General features: G+C 39.5%; 1 protein-coding gene across 2 annotated transcripts in view; it reads right to left on the bottom strand.

Annotated features, from left to right (window-relative positions):
- Nucleotides 1-23,838, bottom strand: part of Tmcc3 (transmembrane and coiled-coil domain family 3) — a 262,003-nt gene that overhangs the window by 224,271 nt on the left and 13,894 nt on the right. The gene's annotated exons all lie outside the window — the stretch shown is intronic.

Raw genomic sequence — 23,838 nt, 5'->3', positions numbered from 1 at the left:
TCCACTGACTCATTTGGTGTCTACACATAGGCTGAGTTTGGATACAAAAGACACAATCAAAATCATGTCCAGAAAAAAGTGACCAAAGTGGCTATAGGTCTGGAATCTAAATTAAATATACAACAATTGATAGAAAGAAGGTATTTGTACAGGTGAAGGCTTAAAGTAGTTGAATAACTTCAAATTAAGAATGGTGCTTGCTGGTTTGTATCACCAATGGGTGAAAATTACAGGTGAGCTGGGGTTGTGGTTCAGTAGCAGAGTGCTTGCCTAGCACATGTGAGGCTAGATTAAATCCGCAGCACCACATTAAAAATAAATAAGGGAGGGCTGGGGATGTGGCTCAAGCGGTAACGCACTCGCCTGGCATGCATGCGGCCCGGGTTCGATCCTCAGCACCACATACAAAGATGTTGTGTCTGCCGAAAACTAAAAAAATAAAACATTAAAAAAAATAAATAAATAAAAATAAAAAATAAATAAATAAATAAGGGGCTGGGGTTGAGCCTCAGCTCGCCTAGCTTATGTGAGGCTCTGGGTTTGAGCTTCAGCACAAAATAAAAATAAATAAATAAAATAAAGGTATTTTGTCCAACTACAACTAAAAAGTATATAAATAAATAAATAAAATAAAGTTATTTTAAAAAAAGGAAAGAAAATTACAGGCAAGGCCAAGTTAGGCTCCATACCGAAAATAATTTTCTTATCCAGGAAGGGATCCTATGGGCTAGAGAAATTATAAGCTCTTTCTTGTTGGAAATGCCTGGGAGCTGCACGGGGTTATCTGACCACAAGAGCAATCTAAGGAATCCTCTGGTGGGCAAAGGGATATACTTAAAGTCTTAACCCTTTCCAACACTGCCACCTGTGCATCTATGATTCATTCTACTTATGGTTGAGGTTCATCAAATTAGTGGACAGAGCCCAGGGTTAATCTCTTCTCCAGCCCACCTTAGCAGACCCTGGGGCTGGGGGTGGGAGGAGAGACTGACTACAAGTGGGCACAAGGCAACTTCTTACAGTAATGAAAATATCCTAAAAGTGGATTATGGAGTTAAATGCATAACTCCACAAATTCCACACACACACAAAAAAAAAAATCACTGAATTTACAATGGGTGAATTTTATGATCTATAAATTATACCTCAATAAAGCTTTTTAAAAGTTGTAGCCCTAATGGGGATATGGCTCCTGAGTTCAATTCCCAGCACCAAATAAAATAAAATAAATAAAGTCGTAGCCCTGAGACACATGAAACACTGGGCCTGGTTCAAAGGGCAAATGTTTTGATCACATTCATTAGTACAAAGGCAGAAATATAAAAGAGTGGAAGAACCATTTACCCTTCTATTTTATTTATTAAAAACAATCTCACAGCTGGATACATGACACATGCCTTTAATACCAGCAACTTGGTAGGCTGAGGCAGGAAGATTGCAAGTTCAAGGCCAGCCTCAGCAATTCAGTGAGACCCTGATTCAAAAAACCAAAACAACAACAAAAAAGGGCTGTGTATGAGCTCAGTGGTAAAATGCCTGCTTGACATACAAAAGCCCTGAGTTCATGCCCCAGTACCATAAGAAAAATAAAATTCTTCAAGTATTTCAAAACTTAAAGCTGTAAGTATGTGAATTCTAATTTTGGAGGTAGTCTAAAAACCAGCTTTCTTGACAAGCTTTTAGCATGTTCCCTAAACTGAGTATGCTTTCTAGAATATGGTAAAGAACAAATGCTGGAGTTAGTAATTTTATTGTTAACACATCACCATTCACATCACCATGACCCTATCTCTCTCGAGATTTAAAAACTTGAGCAACATGAACATGTCCTCAATGTACATTTAGTGCTTCATTATCACTGAACTCAATTTAATTCACCACCCAAACACAACCAAGTTTCCTTGCAACCCTCAATCATCATCTTAGGGACTTACACTTTGAAATAAAGTGCCCAAATCATTTTTCTGAATAGAACAAAAGCTATACTACACTCTGGCTAGAATCAAGGTATGTTCCAAATCAACAATAGAAAAAAAAATTTTAAATAGGTACATTTTTGTTGTTTGTTTCTTTCTGACACAACTGTACAAGGAAGAACATGGGAAATGGGGAAAACAACACAGGAAAAATAAAGCCATCTGCCAGAGGAGCTGGCACAATAACACAATTACTAGGCCCTGCACCAGAGCATCCGTCACTGCAGAATCAAGCAAAGGGCTGAAGTATAGTACAGGCTGCTTCAGGGTAAGAGCTGAAACTCAGCTCAAAAACCCCTTGCTTTTTTAAAATTTATTTATTTATTTTAAGTCTTATGTGAAAAGAGAAGGGAAACTGTACTCGGGTGAATTCTATTCTCAAAGGCAAACATCTCTAGTTCTCCTTTCCTTTATTCTGGGCAGGGGATGGGGAAACAAGCATCTGGAAAAATATCTGTGGCACCAGGCAGACCGCACTTCGTCACTGATGTCAGGAAAAGTACAGCAGTCACCTCTGGCTTGTCCCACCAGCCCACCCATACACCACAGCTAAAAACACCCGCTGTCCCAGCACATCTCTCTACAAACACCTCAAAGAACATCTAGGGAGACACACATAATGTGGCAGGGGGCCAGGAGTCTGCACCAGGGAGAGACAATGACCCTGCAGTCCCCACACTTGCTGGTCAGCCACAAAAGCCCCACGACCTCAAAACATTCAATGGAAATATGTCATGGAATTTACCTGTCATGAGCACAGCTCCAACTCAGCATCCAAGGAAACCTCACGGCTTCTGTGGGGACTTCCCCTGGATACCATCTAGCCCTAACTGAACAAAATAGGACAAAACACAACTTCCTGGCAGAACTGTCCATCATGGCCAAATGTAAGCGACCCTGAAATCTGAGTGGACAATAATGCTCCTATCATCTGGACCTGTCTTTGAATGCTATCTCTGTTTTGGTGTTTCTGCTGCAAAGTTCCTAGAACATGAGTGTTGAGAAGGCCTACGAGGCCTCAGAGAGGTGAACTAACTTACCAAAGGTTACAGAGGAGGAAAGCGGCCCAGCCAAGACTAATACCCAGCTTTATCACCCAAAATTGGAAAATATTATTGTTCTGGATTACAAGAGACCCTGTCCCTTTAAAGAGGATATCCTCCACCCAGAAAGAAAGTGCTCACAAGGGAATCTAGTCCTGAGTCTAGGCTGATGCTAAGGTTCAATCCTTTATCAGGACTGAAGTCCTATCCTTTTTCAAGGTGCATGACCAGGGCAAGTTCCTTAACCTCCATTTGCTCACCATTATTAAGGGGCTAATAACAGCATCAACCCTGTATTCTCAGGATGGAATATGTCATAAAGAGTTTCTATATAACTTACTTTGTATACAACCAGAGATATGAAAAATTGTGCTCTATATGTGTAATATGAATTGTAATGCATTCTACTGTCATACATTAAAAAATTAATAAAAAAAGTTTCTAGTGCTGGGGTTGTGGCTCAGAGGTAGAGAGCACTTGCCTAGCATGCGTGAGGCACTGAGTTTGATCCTCAGCACCACATAAAAATAAAAATATAGTGTCCACCTATAATTAAAAAAATAAAAATTTTTTTAAAAAGAGTTTCTATATAAATTAATAACCATCATCATGAACGAGAAGGGGAATGAGAGTGAAAAAGTTGGGGAGTCTATGAAAGAAGGTAGAAAGTTAGGGTTTGGTCACTGAAAAAGGAGAGTATTATTTAACTTTAAAAACTTTAAAGACATGCCAAGGATCATATTAACTATGGCTGGTGGGAGCGAATAAAAGCAAGGCAGAGGCATGTTATGAAGTATTACGTATGGTATGACTCCAGGAATGCCAAACGGTCATACCTATGCATATGTGCATACTTCAAGCACAGAGTGCACGAAAAGATGTAAAGTACTAACAGCCACTGTCTGGGCCCCAAGGGACTTACAGTTGGCCTTTGTTGGCCTTTTTATTATTTTTCTTTTTTTCCTAAATTTTATGCAGAAATATATTATTGCTTTAGAAATCAAAACAAACATGGGTTTTAAAGGTTGTTTTTAAAGAAGAAATCTGACACCAGCCTGGTCTCAAATGGCCAAAAGCCTATTACAGAGCAGTTAAAATGGAAAGTGAACCCCAGGAAGCAAGGTCTTTCTCTCAGACAGCCAATGGGAGAATACCTGTGTTCAGGAAGAAACCAAAGGTAGGGGGACAGCAAGAACCTCAAAAACCCACCAAATAAATGTGAAAGACATTGCCTAAGCACTTTAAGCCAGGCAGGGGCTCTGCAAACAAAAAAATCAAAAAATAAAACAAAACAGGATGAGGACTTCAGCAGCTCCTAGTTTAAACAGGGGAGATTATAGGCCTAGAAACAAACACACAAAAACCAGAATGAATCCTGGATAAAGTGAGTCAGCCGCTGACCTTCCCCACCATCCCTGGCAGATCAAGTACCAAAACTAAAAAGCAGAAGATCAAAATGGATGAAAACAGCATTATACAAAGTACACGCATGAAGACACGAATGATATGAATATACTTTATATACAACCAGAGACATGAAAAATTGTGCTCTATATTTGTAATATGAATTGTAATACATTCCGCTGTCATATATTAAATAAATAAATAAATAAATAGTTAAATAAATAAAAAGAAAGAAAGAAATTAGAAAAAAAAATGGATGAAAACAGAATAGCTGCCCCCACTGGAGGCAAGGTATGGGCAGCACTGTGTTTGTTCTACCCTCTCAGCCTGAGACCATTCTCTGACCCCAGCTAGGACCAAAACTTCCTTCTTTTGACATCTAGATGAGAGAAACAGGTCTGCTAATTCTAGAATCGCTGACAGATGCAAACTAGAACCCAGAGAGAACTTCCTGTGGGGTCTATGATGACTGAGTTAACAGGGAGCAGAGGAAGGAGAAGGGGAGGTTCTGGGGAGTGAAACTAACCAAATTATATTGTTATATTGTGTGCATGTACAAATGTGCAACAACTAATCCTGTTGTATTATGTATAATGGTAGTGCACCAATTTAAAAAAAGAAAAGAAAAAATGAGAGGAATCTAAAAGAAAAAGAAAGACTGTGTTAATCTGGCACCCTTCTCAGCAAATCTGCCTCTCTCCCCATCCCTCCAGCTGGAGTTCCCAACTTGCTATGGTTTGGATGTGGATTGTCCCCAAGGGTTCATGTATTAGAAGGTGATTCCCAATGAGGCAATCTGAGAGATGACGGGAACTTCAAGAGGTGGGGTGGTAATTAGGTCTGCCCTTAGAAGGAATTAATGTAGTTTCTGTGGGAAAGTTGTTACAAAGGAACAAGTCCAACCCTGAAATGCTCTGGCTTCTTATCTTGCCTTGCTATGTCTCTTCCACATGCATCCCCCGCCATGTCCTCTTCCATGATGTGATTCAGCCAGAGGAGTATAGGACAGCTTCAGCAGAGTGAGTGCTATGCTATTCAGACTTTCAGACTCCCAAAAAAAAAAAAAAAAAAAAACTCTTACACTGGAGGTTTATTTAGCTCCAAAACGGTAAGCTCTTGGTTTTGGAGCTCCATTCTTTATAAAGGACCCAGTCTCAGATATGCCATTATAGCCACTGAAAACAGACTAATAAACTTCCTTTACAGAGATTCCTTGTAGCTCTTACGAAATGGTGGTTAGAAAACATAAGATGCAGAACAGACCTCAGAGAGCAGTAATGAGGCCCCGAGCTCCTGTTTGGGGCCTCATTCTCCTCCAACCTACCCTGTGATCACTGAACAATCATCTTTCTCCCATGCATGGCATCTCTACACCTTTCCCAACATGGCCCTTTTTGAGTAGCAACCTGGGATTACAGCATGTTAAGGTTTATCCAGATCATTCAGTTCTCCCATCCCACAGATGAGAATAATTAAACAGAATATAAGGAGACCTCTATGACTGGACCTATCAAAGTCAGATGAGATGATGCTCTTTCCCAAGGAAGAGAGAAAGGATCACGCAAAAGAAGCCTTTGTCCTCCTATAGCCTCAAGCACTGTTTCAGCAGCCACCATGGGAAAGGGCCAAGAGGGTCAAGGAGGCCTAATCTGTCTCAGTCTACTGTGCCAATATCCGCCTCCAACTGCCCAGGATGAGTGTGTGAGAAGAGTAGATCCCAGTTTGTTTACACTACGGTTGGCTCAATTTTCTTTGGTTTACAGCCAAATCCAATCCTAATCTACTATCCATGCTCATTCTCATCAAAAACGCTTAAAATCATTTCCCCAAAAAAAGTTATCGGCAAAAGTGATGCTATATTATCATTATAGCTCATGATTATTGTTTTAAACACATAGACAGAGAAATATGGGTGTATTTATATATACATAAAATATTTACGAGTGCTCCTCTCCTCAATTTATAATGTGGTCACAAACCAGTAAATTCATCATAAGTTGAAACATGATAAAATGAAAGTGCATTTAATATGCCTAATCTACCCAACATTGCAGCTGAGCTAAACCTACTTTAAGTATGCTCAGGACCTACAGTTGGGCAAAGTCATTTAACACAAGGCTTATTTCATAATAAAGTATTGAATTGAATATTTCAAGTAAACCCCGAAGACAGGATGGGATGTGAAATCACAACATCCAAAAAGTGATGACAACAGAGAGCACTGTAGAGCACCGGTGGTTTACCCTCAGGATCATGTGGCCAACGGGAGCTACTGCAAGGCTGCTGCCTGGATCACAAGAAAGTATCTCCTGCACATTGCCAGCCCAGGAAAACATCCCAATTCAAATTCAAAGTACGTTCTCTACTGAGTGTGGGTCCCTTTCATACCAGCACAAAGTCAAAAAAAAGATCACAAGACAAACCATTTTGAGTCTGGGACTTCTGTTCTATCTTCCAATAAAAGAAACAGGGGCTTCTCGGAGAAATGGCTTACTCAAGACTGGAGCAAGAAAAATATAAGATAAGCTTAGAGCATCTTGGTATGCTAGGAAGTAAGAAAGTGCTTAAAAGTACAGTGGGCGGGGAGAGAGACAGGGGCATGTCAAATAGACATACGAGTCAAACCAAAGACTTTCCGGTAGCCACAGCTGGAACAATTGGAGTAAAAAACAAAAACACAAAAGATTGTTTTAGATTTTAACCCAAAGAATAAAACAAATATCCATGAGCCCATAGTGGTATAAATATGGCTGGACAAGTAAATATAACAGAAGGGTGAAATCTTCTTTACGAAAGATTTCCAAATAATAAATGCAGAAGGAATGAGGGAAATAGAAAATCACCATTAAAACACCATAGTAATAACTGCTCTAGAAAGAGCCACAGATGAATACTAAAGTTAATGAGGGAAACTTTATAAAGAAATAGAATATTTGCACAGAATTCTTTGCACAGAATATTTTAAATATCTGCCTAAAATATTTTAAAAATATTATTAATTACTATGATTAATATATGCCCCCAAATTATTTGATACTCCTCCTTCCGGGAGACGAAGTTTAATTTCCCTCCCCATGAGTGTGGGCTGCACTTAGTAATTTCTTTCCAATCAATCAATGATGGAAAGGGGGGAAACAGCAGATTTACAGTAGCATAAGCTGGCAGACACTGTCTTATAACAAGGAGTCAGGGTTATAAACAATGGGAACCCATGCTGATATCATGTAGACCATGACTGAATGCAGTAAAAAGGGCCCATCACCTCTATTAGATTCTTCCCTAAAATTCATAACCTCAGCCTAATCATGAGGAAACACTAGACTATCCCAATTAAGGGACATTCCACAAAGTACCTGAACACTATTCTTCAAATATGCCAAGGTCATACAAAATGAGAGGAGATTAAAAAAAAAAAAAAAAAACTTCTTACGCTGGAGGAGACAAAGGAGATATAATAGCCAAATACAATGTGAATTGGCTCCTGGAACAGAAAGAACATTAATGGAAAAACTGTGAATATCTGAATAAAGTCTATGGCGAACAACTGAAGTTAATAGTATTATACTGATGCAAATGTCTTAGTTTTGATAAGTGTACCATGGTCATTTAAGATATTAATATGAAGGGAAGCCAAGTAGAAAAACGGTATAAGAACTTCAAACCATATTTGCAACCTATAATGGTTAATTTGGGGTGTCAGCTAGACTTGTATGAGGGATTCTTTGATAGCAGATGAAGCATAATTTCTGGGTGTGTCTTAAGGATGTTTCCAAGAAACTGGCAATGCAAGTCAGTGGATTCAGAGGATTCTCTCCTTCCCCAAGCAGTTTGCCCTTCTCTGCTGCCCCTGGACATCAGATCCCAGCTTCTGGACTCTGAGACTTAAACTAGAGGCCCCTCGAGGGGGCTCCTGAATGGGGGTTACTCCTGAGGTATTCCTACTCCTTCCCTACCCCTGAAGAATCTCAATTCAGACTGAGCACTATCAGCTTCTCTGGTTCTAAAACTCATGGAAATTTTCAGTCCTATAACTGTGTGAGCCAACTGCCCTAATAAATTTCCTCTCACATAAGCAACTGGTTCTGTCTCTGGAGAAATGCTAACAAACAACTCTTATGTAAATCTAAAATTGCTTCAAAATAAATACCTTAAAAACATAAAAACAAAACGATGTTCTCAGAAAATAGATCATGCTCATCCTAAAGTTTCAGATCCCCACAAGTCCCCTAAGGGTGCCTAGTCACTCCCAGATAAGAAGGATCAGAAACCTCTCTACTATCAACTCTTTGCAAATGATGCCACAGCCCGGAGGACCACACATCAGGAGGGAAGGGGGTTGTCATCTTAGTTACACATCTGAGTCTTCCCACCAAGGTTTCTTCCTAAATCCCACTCCTGAGGGACAAAGGATGAAAACAGTGGGGAAGCCCTGCCCACAGCAAGGTTCCAGCCTGTTGCTTCTGGATTTGGTTCCAGCACTCAGCACGATGTTGAGACCTATGCAGGATGAGTGACCAGCACACCCAAAGGAGAGTGCCTCAATATTAACTCATTTTCAGGGAGGGTTTGTTTCCTTCCTTCCTAAAACAACTTGATTATGCTTAGTGCTACCTCGAGAGATAAGCTGTCCCCTAAACTCTCAACCAGCCATGAATAAGATAGAATCTTCCCAATAAACTTGAGGTTACTGAAAAGGTCCCATCACCTAAACATGTGACATGTACTTCATGATCATTCCTGTCATCTCTGGGTAAGGGACGTTTTGATTTTTAAGATATAGTGACCAATTATTTGCAAAAAGTGGCCTTAAGTTCTCCATCCCTCATCCTTGTATCCACATCCTCTATTCAACATGATCATGTGGCTTCTTTCAGCACAGGAGAGAGTTGTCTTACCAAAACTTAAAGCTAGGGGGCTGGGGTTGTGGCTCAGTGGCAGAGCGCTCGCCTACATCCCATGCGAGGCCCTGGGTTCAATTCTCAGCACCACATAAAAATAAATAGATAAATAATAGATATTGTGTTCAACTAAAAAATAAATATTAAAAAAAAAAACAGGGCTGGGATGTGGCTCAAGTGGTAGCACGCTCGCCTGCCATGTGTGCGGCCCAGGTTCGATCTTCAGCACCACATACAAAAAAAAACAAAGATGTTGTGTCCGCCAGAAACTAAAAAATAAGTATTAAAATTCTCTCTCTCTCTCTCTCTCAAAAAATAAATAAATAAATAAAACTTAAAGCTAGGATGTAAACCGCTTTGGCCAACAGGATGTGGCAGAATTAATGATGTGCCAGTTTTAAAGCTGAGTTCCTGCTCACTCACTTGGAAGCCTGCTCTACAACCATCAGAATGAGACAGGGCTAGCCTGCTACAGGATGAGAACACATACACCATAAAGATGAGCTGAAGTCACCCAGCCAGGCCCCAGCCAACCCACCAAGCGACTCAGATACATGAGCAGTACCAGTTAAGACAAGAACTGCCCATGAGACCAGTTCCTACTTCTGGCCTGCAGAATCGTAAGCTAAATCATTTATTTGTGTTTAAATCATATCATTTTAGGACAGTTCGTTATACAGCAAAACCTAACTGATACATCTTAAGTGTGCAATTTTAATGTTCTTAATTTTTTCTGATATTAGAAATGTTACCTACTTACTGGAGAAAAGTCAGAAATACAAAAAAGGAGAAAATCACCAATGACCTATACTAGAAGAAAACCAACAGCCTGGTATATTTCTTCCATTTTAGTGTACGAATGTGAGTAAATTAAAATGGGATGAATTTTGTTTTAATTCTGTATCTTGGTTTTTCTTCCCTACTGAACATCCAATAGGGAATTGTTCTTATGCCGTTTGTCTCTGAAAACAGAATTTTAATGATTTCACAATATTCTGTTTATCATGGACATACGATAAATTAAACCTGTGCCACATATTTCGGTAGTTATTTTTTATTGTTGTAAGTAATGTGCTGTGATCTGAACTCAGAAAATTATGTTCACTTCTGTGATTATTTTCTCTAAAATCAACTTCTAGAACTGAAATTCTTGATTCAAAGAGTATGAACTGCTAGTCACAAAGCCAGTCCCTGCATACCACACACTCATCTTCTTTACTGCAAACAAACATTCTATCACGTTTTTTACCCTATGTTCTACCATGTGCTCAGAGTGCCCCCTCCTCCAGCAAAGGAGAGGAACATCTTGACTGTCCAAGCTGTGGGCTGCTTAATCTAGCCCCATCTGTTTTTGTACTGGCCATTTACCACGACTCTGGCCAGTAACACATGAGAAGTCTTCTGGGGGAGCTTTTGGAAAAGACTTCCCTTATGAAAAGAAACCCATCGAAAAAGGCATGATCTCTTTTCTCAACTCTAGATGTGTGAAGATGTGATGCGTGGAACTGATGCAACCTTCTTGTGATGATCAGGAGCTAAACCAAAGGAGATGAACCCATACAGAGGACAGCAGAGCAGGAAAACGAAAGGATCCAAGTCCTTTATGATGTTGCTGATCTGCTGAATCCCCTGGAAACACTCCACCTCTGGACAGTGAGACAATAAACCTAAACCTCTTATTGTTTAAATCATTTGTGGCCAAATTTTATGTTTCTTGCAGGCAAGGGACAGAGACTCTTTCAAGGTTTTCGGCACCTATTACCATACTGAGCTCCCAGAAAGACTGTAGCAACAAACCTCACCTTTTCTGCAGCACTATATGGGCTTAAAAAGTGATTGGGAAAAAAACAAAAAATGCAAAATATCCACTATTCTAACATCCAGAAACTTATTTAATCCTCATTAATTCAAATTTTTTAAAAAACATCTACAAGTTAATGTTCCTTTGTTTGCATAGGTCAAACAGTGTGTTCTACGAGATTTTTCTGTGGAGTTTATGCTTTGGGATATTACTGAGAATGGGAGCATTTTCCCATTAGAGCTAACAGATTATTGCTGGTATAAAGTTAGTTGAACTCATGAGTTTAACTGAACTCCCAGTAATTCTTGATTTTCTTACTTTTATTGGTATGTAATTACATTGGTTATTTTTAAAGATTTTTCTTCTTCCTACTATCAGCTATGCTTTATATGTTTCATGCTTTCTTGCACTGGCAAAATAGTCCAGAACAATAATGATTACCATGCTGGGTCTTTTATTTAAAACTTTAAAGAAAATCACTAGTGTTTCACTACTAAGTATAATGTTAGATGTTTAAGATTTATGTACATGTATGTAGATGCACACCCATTTTTTTTAAAAGAGAGAGAGAAGAGAGAGTGAATTTTTTTAATATTTATTTTTCAGTTTTCGGTGGACACAATATCTTTATTTTATGTGGTGCTGAGGATCAAACCCAGTGCCCCGTGCATGCCAGGCGAGCGTGTTACTGCTTGAGCCACATCCCCAGCCCCACACATATTATTTTTGATTTACAATATTCTTACATCATTTTAAATAATATCCTATAAGATAATTTTTAATTTTTTTTAGTTGTAGATGGACACCTTTATTTTATTGGTTTATTTTTATGTGGTGCTAGGGATTGAACCAGTGCCTCACACATGCTAGGCAAGTGCTATACCACTGAGACACAACCCCGGCTCTATAATTTTTAAGAAAAGGATGTTATCAAATGCATTTAGGCATCTATTGGTATCATCATATGATTTCTCTTACTAAAAGTGACCAAAGGGTCCTTTACAAACTTCCCCCCAAAAGTTGAGTTACTTGGATAAAATATTCTGAATTCTTTTATTAGTGTATCTTTCAAACTTCTTAATGTGCTTTGTTAGTTTTTTTTCATCAAGTGGCCAGCACAGTTCTTTCACTTGAGTATGACAGCAATCATAAAGCATGAGAATTATTTCATATTTGGAAATTTGAATAAACTCATAAGTAAAATTATAATAGCAACCCATGACCCACAGTAAGATGGGAAAAATCCCAAAAGATTAAGTTAAACAGCTCCCAGAGGAAAGGGCAGCCATCTCTGAAATGAAAGTATTGTGTAAATGGACACTTCTACACTCTGCTACCTTCAGTCCGTGCCTAAGGTTTACTTTTCCTTTTAGCATCTAACCAACTATGCAGTATTTTCTGATGCTGGGACTTAGTTCTAGCTGGTTTGTTTTATTCTTTTCTTTTGTACCAGAAATACTTCTCCATGTTTTCAAACAGTCATACAGACAAGAAAGAAAACTCTGATTTCTCCATTTCTGAACACAGAGCCATCGACCTGTCCATTTTCCATCATCCCCATTGGTATCCATTATCTATTCACAATAATTCTGCAGAAAGAATTATCAGAAAACCTTCCTAGCCCACAATAGCCAGTGTTTAACAGCTCAGGTGTCCAGGGCAGTAAGTTGAGTGGTTCTGTTGAGCTTGGCTGGAATGACTTACCCCAGTGTAATTATCAGTCAGGGGGTCAGATGGTTGCTGCTTGGCCAGGAAAAGCAGGGTCATTTTAGCTCTGTTAGGAGCGTGTTCTCATGGCAATGTTGGATATGAAAGGGAGAAAGGAGAAAGGGGCAAGCTTCTTGAGGCCTGGCACACATCCATCACTAGTACTATATCCCACTGCATCCCACTGGCCAAAGCCAAAGTCACAAGGCCAGCCAGGCTCAAGGGGTGAGGACACAGACTGTCTGTCTCTTTGGTTAGAACTGTAAGTCACAGAGGGAGAGGAAGAGAACTGGCTACGGAGCTATCCACGCACTCTACCACCTGCATCTCCTCTCCATCTTCAGCTCACAGTCTGCCCACCAGTGAACCTACATCCTTTCTTCACACATCTCCTTCCCATAGCAAATCCTTCCCTCCACAAGAGGGAGGGCTGGTTTATTAGTCCCACACTTCAGCTGTCTCAGAGAGCCAAGGAAGTGGCAGGGCCTCTGGTCATGGTAAAGAGCAAGAACTGCTCAGTGAGCCATGCAGGAATCCCCCAGGTGGGAGTCTGGGACAGATAACAGACAACATAGCAGAACACGGGGGCATGGTGGGAAGCAAAGGAGGATGAGTGACTGCTGGGGAACCATGTTCCACATGTCTGCCTTTTAGTTAGTCAAGAATATAGGGGGGAAAAGCTGAGTGTAGTGGTCCACACTTGTAATCCCAGCTACTCAGGAGGCTGAGGCAGGAGGATCACAATTTCAAGGCCTTCTTTGGCAATTTAACAAGACCTGTCTCAACATAAAAATGGGCTGGGGATGAAGCTTTGTTATAGAGTACTTGCTTAGCATATGTAAGCCCCTGGGTTTGATCTTCAATATGAAAAAAAGAGAAAAAAGAAAAGTTTAGAACATACAGAATAATACTCAATAGGGGCACAGCCTCATCCATGTCAGTAGTGTGGGCAAAGGTGAGCAGGTCTAAGTTAAGGCTTTGTCACTGCTAGCTGCCTCACCTACAGATACCTTTTAGGAAACAGAAAACTAAGGTGCTAGACAAGTCTCAGTGAGGCTTCCAGCAGCTATAGATCTTGTTTTATCAAACTTACATATCTTCACATATATTAATTCTTTTTTTTTATTATATTTATTTTTTAGTTTTCGGCGGACATAACATCTTTGTTTGTATGTGGTGCTGAGGATCGAACCCGGGCCGCACGCACGCCAGGTGAGCGCGCTACCGCTTGAGCCACATCCCCAGCCCTCTTCACATATATTAATTCTTAAGGTGACTTGTAGTATGACTACTTACACAATTTCCAAAATCAGAAGGAACACTGCCAACAGCACAACATGCAAACCAACCTCTCGAGGCCAGCCTATGCAATTAGATGATCAAAAGCTGACAAAGAAATATTATTCTGCTAAAAAATCTTCCTGTGAAGGGAACTAAACACGTACATTTTTCAAAGCAGCACAGGTTCACCTATAACTGAAGAAAGATTCAGATCTATTTCAAACAACTATTCTTTGAATTTTTTCACACAAGGGATTACCATTATTTTCCTCATTTCGGTTGTTTTTTAAAAATTCAATTTGTTTTTTGAACAGATGATACATGTACATAGCACTAAATTCATAAGCTACTAATTTACATAAACTGCCTCTTTCATCTTTATCTCTAAGACACTCAATTATCCTCCTAAGTTACAGTTTCCAAATGTTCTATACAAAGAAACAAATGTGTGTATAAGCAAACATGTATACATGCTATTCTTTTAAAACTATTAAATGGTATATATATCGGTATACTGCCCCCACACACACTTCATGGTATATTTCAAGCATTAATCCATGCCATAGGCTTTAAAAAGACTATCATATTGTGCTGTATAGATATCCTATTATTTAACCAGAACCTGTTAATGAATGTTTAGATTGCTTTCAATGTTTTGTTATTTCAACTTTGTACACAGGTCACTTTGAATAGCTATATGTGCATCTCTAAGATAAATTTCTGCAAATAGAATTGCTTAGTCTATGGTAACTAGGCATTTGTAATTTAGACAGATACAGCTAAACTACCTTCCAGAGACTTACACCAGGGCATAGTTAATAATGATCCACAGTCCAAATCCAACCCATGATGTCTTTATATTTCTAGAGAGTTGTTTAAAAAATAAAAGAAGAAAGAGGAAGAGGAGGAAAAAGGGAAGAATATATGACAGAGACTTTACATGGCCCATAAAGCCTAAAATATTTCCAATCTGGCTTTTTATGAAAAAAATGTGTAAGCTGGATACAATGGTATACATCAATTGTCCCAACTATTCAGGAGGTTGAGGAAGAAGGATCACTTGAGCCCGGGAGCTCGAGGCCAGCCTATGCAATTCCCATCTCAAAAGGAAACAAAATTTTGCTGACCCCTACACTAAGCCAACTTACATCCCCACCAGCAATGTACACCAGCAAAGGTTTCTCCACTATTGCTGTTCTAATCTTTGGTTAAATTAAGATTTAAATAAATGCTTCAGGTTTTATTCCAAAGAAAATAAGGCACCCATAATATTTATATATGGGCACTACGATTTTTTTCTGGGCAAAAGTACAGCTTGTTCCAGGATGCAAATATAAACTGACACTTGAATTTCTCACCTCACAGTCACAAGTGGAAAGAAAAGGTTAGAATCCCCAACTGTTAGAACTGGAAGGAATTTTAAAGGTCATTCAGTCTGAGTAGAGATTCTGTGTACCATTAAAATTTCAAAAAGAATTTAAAGGATTGAAACTTTGCTGCCAACCTTTTATTTTGCCAAGTCAAGTCATTATAAAATAAAAGCAATCCAACCACTATCTTCTTTCATTATCACTTAAAAAAGAATTAAAACAAAAAAGAATGGACCCAATATTAGAATAAAGGAGAGTCCATTAAACTGAGTACACTTAGCATCATGAAAAGTCAATCGCGCAGACATTTTCCTTCTGCCAATTTTGCTTCAGATTGAGGAAAAGTCCATATCATATCACATTTGGTAGCCAACCTTGTTGTTTTCTAAATAATCTAAAGCCCTTGCATCCAAATGACATGCTCAAGGTTCAATTCTGATGGCAATCAATTTGTGGCAGACCCAGAACTAGAACATATGACCTCTGCCTCACAGCCCCATGGTCCAGCCACTACCCAGCCCAATCACCTCCTTCCCCATCTCACTGCTCTTCTGTCTGGGGTCTGATCAGCTTGTCTCTCATCCAAATGTGTTTTTAGTCCTTTTCACTGAAGATTGGGGGAGCAAAGCAACAACAAAACAGAAAAATCCCTCTCTTCCAAGTAGCTGGAGAATCCTAAATTCATGCATGCCCAAACAACACACACTCACCCACTCCAGTCAGGTCTGGTGTCTCCCCCTGCCATCACTGATCCTTATAAATAGTCTCCAGCTCATTCTCAGCCATTATGCTGCCCATGGCAGAGAGGAAGAGGGAAAGTACATGCATGAGTCTCTACATGCATTTGAGAATTAATCAGCTTCCCCTGAATTTCAGAGCCAAGGAATGACCTTGAGTAGGGAGCTAAAGACACACCACAACTACACCGGACCCAAGCCACGGCCCTCCTCTGCCCTTGCCTGGTGCTCTTTCAGCTTTCTCCTGTATGTCAGGTTGTTTTCTTGAGCCCCTGGGATGCTCACCCATGTCCTGACAGAGGCCAGCCTCATTTTGTACCACCTACTCCATGGGCACAACACTGTGGCCCAGCTCCTCAGCCTCTCCACTCAGACACGCAACCACTGAGCTGGCACTGTTGTTTCCAGCTAGCCCTGAAACACAGGTTGAATGATGCTCTGGACTACGAAGCTTGCTGCGGTCCTTCCTGCATCAGGAAAAGGATGCACTGAGAGTGGTGAGCAATGACGACAACTTCAACACACAAGGATTGGCTCAATCATTCTAATTTCAATTACGATTTTAGCTCTCACACAGCAGGCCTCTCATAGAAATCTTGAGCCTAAGAATTTGTGACACCTTTTTAAATGAACCAAGCAGGACTCTTGCTGCCAATCCAGGTGGTGGTGGTTGTTTTTAAGTCGTCCCATCTCCCACACAACTGAAGATAATTCTTGTCCTCTTACAACACAATACAACTCCTGCCCCTCCATTAATTAGCTTCTAATTTCTTTTAACTTTTTTAGCTGTAGATGGACATAATAACTCTATTTTACTTATGTATTTTAATGTGGTGCTGAAGATCAAACCCAGTGCCTCACATGTGCTAGTCAAGTGCTGTACCACTGAGCTACAGCCCCAGCCCCAGCTTCTCAATTCTTTATAAAGCTTTTTAACAGAAATACTAATCCAGGAGAAAAACTAATTCATAAATGGAATTTTTTTTTATTCCTTGTAACAGGTTATGAACAAAAGTATCCAAATTCTCACCAAGACACCAAGAAATGAAACACAAGTATACTGAGCACAGGCAAAGGGAGCTGATCTCTTTGCCAATACTTTAAGCTTCCCTCAAAACAACTTCTTCAGGTTTTGGCAGCAGGTTCTGGATAGCATCACATCTCTATAAATCAGCTCAGTCATGCAAACTCAGTTATTTATTCTCCAGAACAGGATATTGATTTAAATTTGATGTTACTGATAAAGGAGGAGGTCAGCCCCAGGGACTCTGGCTCCTTATTGTGGAAGAGGGGGGACTATCTTGCTCACTACAGCAGGCGTTAGCTTCCTAGTTTGTGGTTGAGACTTCCATTTAAAGAGCAGAGAATGGCATGACTCAAATTGGTCCTCAGAGTCATGAAATGACAGAGGCAGAAGACACATAAGTTATCAGGAAAAGCAGTGAGTTAAAGAGACACATCATAGAACGGTGAATAACACAGAACATATATGTATGCATGCATGCAGAAAATTCCCAACTGTCAAAGCCTGTGATATGGTACATGGTTAGCACCTTTTCTCAATGTTTCATTTATTCACCTATTAACTCATTTAACAAATAGTTATTAAGTGCTCACTGGGTACCAGGTATTAGTACTAAGCACTGAGAATATGGTGGTGAACTAGACATTTCCTCAGAACTTACAGTCCAGGGTTTACAGTGTAGTTAATAAACAACTGGGGAAATGGAGAGCAGGGGGAGAATTACAATATGCACCAAAAATGGATTCTCAATTTACAAAGAAGTAGACATACCTATAAGTAGTCTAATCAGAGATGAGTAAACCAAAATAATAATTCCATTCACTCAGAAAATGTTTATTGGGGGTGAACTATATGTTAGTCACTGTATTAAAAGGTAAATAAGAAAAATGACTGATGAAATTCCTGGCCTTAATGGGCTCACCAGCTAAATGAGAACATGAAAAAAAAAGTCACACAGAGTTTTTAATATAGGTAGCAACGACTTTCGTGAAGATGGAGAAAATGCTTAGAATGGGGTAAGGCAGGTAAGAGGGGTAGAAGGAGGACAGCCCTGGAGACTGAGCAGTCTCCAAGTATGAGTGAGGGGATGCCAGAAGGCAAAGGCGAGGCTCACATCTGATGGAGGGAACAGCATGTACATTCCAACTGAAAACAGTGCCTTCAGGGTGAGCAGAGAGTGCATCTGGGCAGCAGCCAAAGACAAGGCTAGAAAGGGAAACAGATGCCACGTCCTGAAGGGCTCTGTATTCCCCAACTATGTGACTGGTCTTTGTCTTGCAGGAGACTGAAGCCTCTGCTGTTCTGAGTAGTGAGGGATTAGATCTGCAGGCTGAGAGCATTAACTTGGCTGAAGTAAGAGGTACTGCGTATGCTGCTGGAGACTCAAAGACCAGGTAAGCAATGGACAGCCACAGCCATACAGCGACAGTGCCTGAGGCTGGTCTTGAACTTGCAGTTCTCCTGCCTCAACCTCCTGAGTCACTGAGATTACAGACATGTGCCACCACACCTGGCTTGTCATTTTTTTTTCCTTGCTACCTTGATTTTAAATCAAAGAGAATTTAACTGAAAATGAAAGAAACATTATCTAAAAAGAGCTCATACATTACCACTAGGTGTGGCCTCTTCATTTAAAAAAAAAAAAGACTTACGATCATATTACAAGAGGGATAAAACTACTTAACCTAGGAATTTCATTAAGGAATTCCCCAAAAAACAATCTAGATGAAAAAATAATTTTGCTCAAAGATATTTTTAACTACACTAGTCAAAATAGCCAATAAATGAAATTAATCCAAATATCAAAAACAAGGAATGATGAAGCCAAATGTCATCTATCAACATGTCTAAATATTACACGAGCATTAAAATAACTATATCCATTCATGGGAACGTGTACTGGGAATAAAAAGCAAACTCCAAAACATGATGCAGGTTGAATAGTCCTTATCCAAAATGCTTGGGACCAGAAGTGTTTTGGATTCCAGATTTTTTTTTTTTTTTTGGATTTTGGAATATTTGCATACATATAATATCTCAGGAATGGAATGCAAGTCTAAACACTAAATTGTGTTTCATATACATCTTATACACAGAGTCCAAAAGTAGTTTTACACAATTTTTTTAAAGAATGTTAATATTTATTTAATTTTTTTTTAGTTTTCGGCGGACACAACATCTTTGTTTGTATGTGGTGCTGGGGATCGAACCCAGGCCGCACACATGCCAGGCGAGCACGCTACCTCTTGAGCCACATCCCCAGCCCAGTTTTATACAATTTTAAACAATTCTGTGCATGAAACAAAGTTTCACACTGGGGAATTTTCCACTTGTGGTCTCATACTGGCCCTCAAAATTTTTTGGATTTTGGATCATATCAGATTTCAGACTTTCAGATTAGGGATGCTCAACCTGTACATACAATGACTACAACCACAAGTACTATTATATGTCAAGCAGAATGCTAAGTTTTGGGAACACAAATATAAGACAGACATGGTCCCTATCTTCCAAGCTCTCATCATCCACTGAGAAAGTCACACAAGTATAACTACATGCACAAAAAGTTCTAGAGCAAAGCATGGCACTATGAGAGCCCAGAGGTGTACTCACCTAACTCAAAGCCAACATACAAGCAAAGCACAAATGTGGATGCTAAAATCTGGGGCAGAACCCATACCAGTTACAAATCCTGATAATCCCAAACATATGCCTGTTAATTTTGTTAATTACCCTGGACAGAAAAAGAAAAATTCTTTTTTCAAAACTTATGACAGAGCACACACACAAATCCCCAAGAATATTTGCATGGAGTCCCTTTGGGAACCAAAGATCTAAAAGTAGGAAAGTGGAAGGGAAAGATGATCAAGACACAGCATCTGGCTGCTGGTGCTCCTGACAAGAGAAGAAGAGGCAAAGATGACAACATAAGCTCGACACCTCTGCATCCATGAGAATGGCAATATGACGCCCAAAGCAAGGAACCCAAATACAGGATCAGGTGTAAGAGCAAGAGTAAGTTCCACTTCTCATACACTGAGTATTCAGCACTCTGCTAGGAATTTATCACTGGAGATCTGGAGGCAGTATGGACTCATCATCCCAAAGTCATCTTCCAGAATGGATGAAGTTCAAAATGGATGGAGCAGGGGGGCTGGGGTTGTGACTCAGGGGCTGAGCGCTTGCCTAGCATGTGTGAGGCACTGGATTCGATCCTCAGCACTACATAAAAATAAGTAAATAAAGGATATTTGTGTCCACCTACAATGGAAAAAAAGAAAAATGGGTGGAGCAAAGGTGTGAACACACCTGACATTGCTGAGTATAAAAGATACTCCCCCTTTATTCTCTTAAATATTTAATCATTTACTTACTTTCAAAAGCATGTTGCCAAGGACTGGGGCTATAGCTCAGTGGCACAGGGCTTGTCTAGGATATGTGAGGCAGAGGGTTCAATGCTCAGCACCACATAAAAAATAAACAAATAAAATAAAGGCATTCTGTCCATACACAACTATAAAAAAAATATTTTAAACATGTTGCCATTAAAATACTAAAAATAGCAACACAAAGAAGACACATTGACCTCATCTTTCCCATGGAAAAAAATTCTCTATTTTATAATGAGTATAAGTTTGAAATACAACTTAATTAAAATAAACTAATAAATCTAACTTTTCTACAGTGATTTATTTCCTTAACATTTTCTTACCAGCCTGTGAACTTCTGAGGTAAGTTCTTCTGAGATAAGTTCTTAGAACTTCTGCAGTTCTAACAAAGTACCTGAGAAATACTCAAGACTATCTATATAGGACAATGCTCTCTCTACTCCTAAGAATTCTGCAAGCAGAGACACTTTGTTATAGTTCTCAACACCGGGAAGCTACACAGTAGTATATGGGAGCATTTGTGTGTCTATACATACTGCCGAATTTTACTGCCAAAAACAACCTGCGCTGCCAACATGAAGGTGGATGCTTTCCCTCATTTGAAACCTACAACTACTCACATGTAAATGAGTGGCAATGAAGAAAATGTGAGAAATTCAGAACCAGTTTATCTTTTCATACTACTGAGATTTTTTTGTTTATGATCACTTATGTGCCAACATTACAATAGTGCTATTTCCAAAAACAACTCAAAAAGGCATTTTCAATTATGAGCCTTGTGTAGCAAAACTGGCAAGGATATTGTAAATCTGTTGCAGATCCATGATATACAGAATCTCAGACTTTCTTTCATAAACATGCTTCAATGAGAAGAAGGTAAAAAAAATGCCATAAATTTCAGTGTTGCAGAGGGAGAACTGAAAGAGGAGAAGAAAAAGCTGGGTTTATAACTCTGGGTACTTAGCCCTGAAATACCAGCTCTCACTATTTCATGTAGACATCCATAAGACGATAAGGTGAGGATAATTCTTGTTCTTCCTGACCCTCTCTCTTCCATGTCCCTTACTATTTTAAAGGGAAGGCCAAGATAGAATTAGAAGGAAGTACTGGGTTACTTAACCCCATCATCAAGGATTGGGAAATATATCAGAGCTTTCCAGCCTGGGAAATTTGTTACAAACACAGAAATCTAGGTCCTGTCACAGAAATTCTAATGCTATAAATCTAGGGTCAGCTTGGGAATCTCATGATACCCATGTGAAACATGAAAAGGAGACTACACTAAGCCTTAGCAAATAGCAGTAACGGCTTTCACCTCTGTAATGGTTAATCTGAATGGTCAATTTGATTAGATTAAGAGATGTTGCAGATTAAGAGTCTTCTGGGTGTGTCATCTAGGAATGATTGGCATGTGGGATACCAAACTAAAGTGGAGACCCTCCCTAAGCATGGGCAGCACTTGGGAAGAAAAAGGAAGCAGCAGCAAATGCAAGCTCGATTCTTCTTGAATGGGTTCTTGATTGCTGCTGCAATCACCTGAGGATATCACACTCTGGCTCCTTCACTCTTCCAAAGTGGACTCTGCCAGTGATTCTCCAGGGGTTTCCAAAAGCCTTCAGTCCAGGGTAGCACCGTTGTTCCCTCTTATTCTGAGGCTTCAGACTCTTGGACTGCACAGCTACTAGATTCCTCCAGCTCTCCAGCCTGCAGACAACCATGTGGACTATCCAGCTTCTGGTCATTGAAGCCAATCTAATAAATCCCCTTTCTATAATGATACTTCCTGTTGATTCCACTCCTCCAAAGAACCCTGACTAATACAACCTCTTCATGGTTTACAAAATAGCTTTCACATAAGCTATTTCACTTTATCCTGACAAGTCAAGTGCTTATCAATCATCCCCATTTCACAGACAAGAAAAATAAGTCACAAGCCTGTATGCATCAGACCTCAGTTCACATGTCATAGCTCAATGCTGTTTCTACTACACCATTAACAAAATATCAAATTTCTGAACACAGGTGAACTCTAACCTGACCTTGGGCCTCATCTCACAGACAATTCATACAACCAAATCAACTATTAAATGTAGTGTGCTTGAACAATTCCTGCCTGTGTCCATAGTTCAAAAAGACCCTATGTATGGGACTGGGGTTGTGGCTCAGGGGTTATGTGCTTTCCAAGCATGCGTGAGACACTGGGTTCGATTCTCAGCACCACACACAAATAAATAAAATAAACGTCCATCAACAACTAAAAAATATTTTTAAAAAAGACCCTTTGTATCCTAATAAGCCACTTTTCACTACATAAGCACCAAAAAAGTCCATTCAAATAGAACCATAATAAATTTGAGACAAAGTACACAGCTTGTAGCACTCTAATTTTATAATCTGAGAAATTATCTGAAAAAAGAAAAGGAATGTATCTTATCAAATCCACTTCTATAAAGGAAACAATGTTACTGCCCTCACTACTAATTTCTGTAATGTTGTGAATATTAATTGCTTTATTTTAATGAATAAGTCTAAATTTCTACTTAATGTACCCTAATAAGATCCAAAGAATAGGAAAAGGTGCCACAAGCATCAAGCAGGAGCGTAGGGTTGTGTGTGTGAGGAGGCAGCAAATGAGGCAGGCAGGGGACTGAGGTTGTTTTTTTTTTGGTTTGCAATGGGTTTCTGGTTTCTATCCAGGTAGCTGTGCATGACCCACTGAATATAAGGATAGGCTATGGCAGAAAAATATGGCTTGCCTACCAGAAAACAAAGTGCAGATACACCAAGAACACAGTGGACCACTAGTGCTTCAGCGTATAGGGCAACAAATTATGGTTCAGAGAGTAATCACAGCCCATGACCTGTTTTAGTCAGGCCCACAAGAATTTTTTTTCATTTCCAAATGATTGGGAAAATCAGAATAATAATAGGTTATTACATGTGAATATTATTAGAAATTCAAGTTCAGTGTCCATAAATAAAGTTTTATTGGAACACAGCCACAACTGTTCATTTTTTGTGCTGCCTATGGCTGCTTTCACATGATAAAGCAGAGTTAAGTTGATGCAACAAGAGACCATATAACCCTTGAAGCCAAAATATTTACTATCTGCCCCTTCAAAGAAGTTTATCAACCTCTGCTTTAGGGCAAAGAGGTGGAAGACTATTAGGCCACGTCTTGAAAACTGATTCTGATCTAGCCTTCATT

This window comes from Marmota monax, unplaced genomic scaffold (genome assembly GCF_021218885.2).
Source record: "Marmota monax isolate L192 unplaced genomic scaffold, Marmota_monax_Labrador192_F-V1.1 WCK01_AAM20220418_F8-fsc00036, whole genome shotgun sequence".
In the NCBI taxonomy this organism is placed as follows: domain Eukaryota; kingdom Metazoa; phylum Chordata; class Mammalia; order Rodentia; family Sciuridae; genus Marmota; species Marmota monax.
This window is presented reverse-complemented; position numbering and strand designations above follow the sequence as displayed.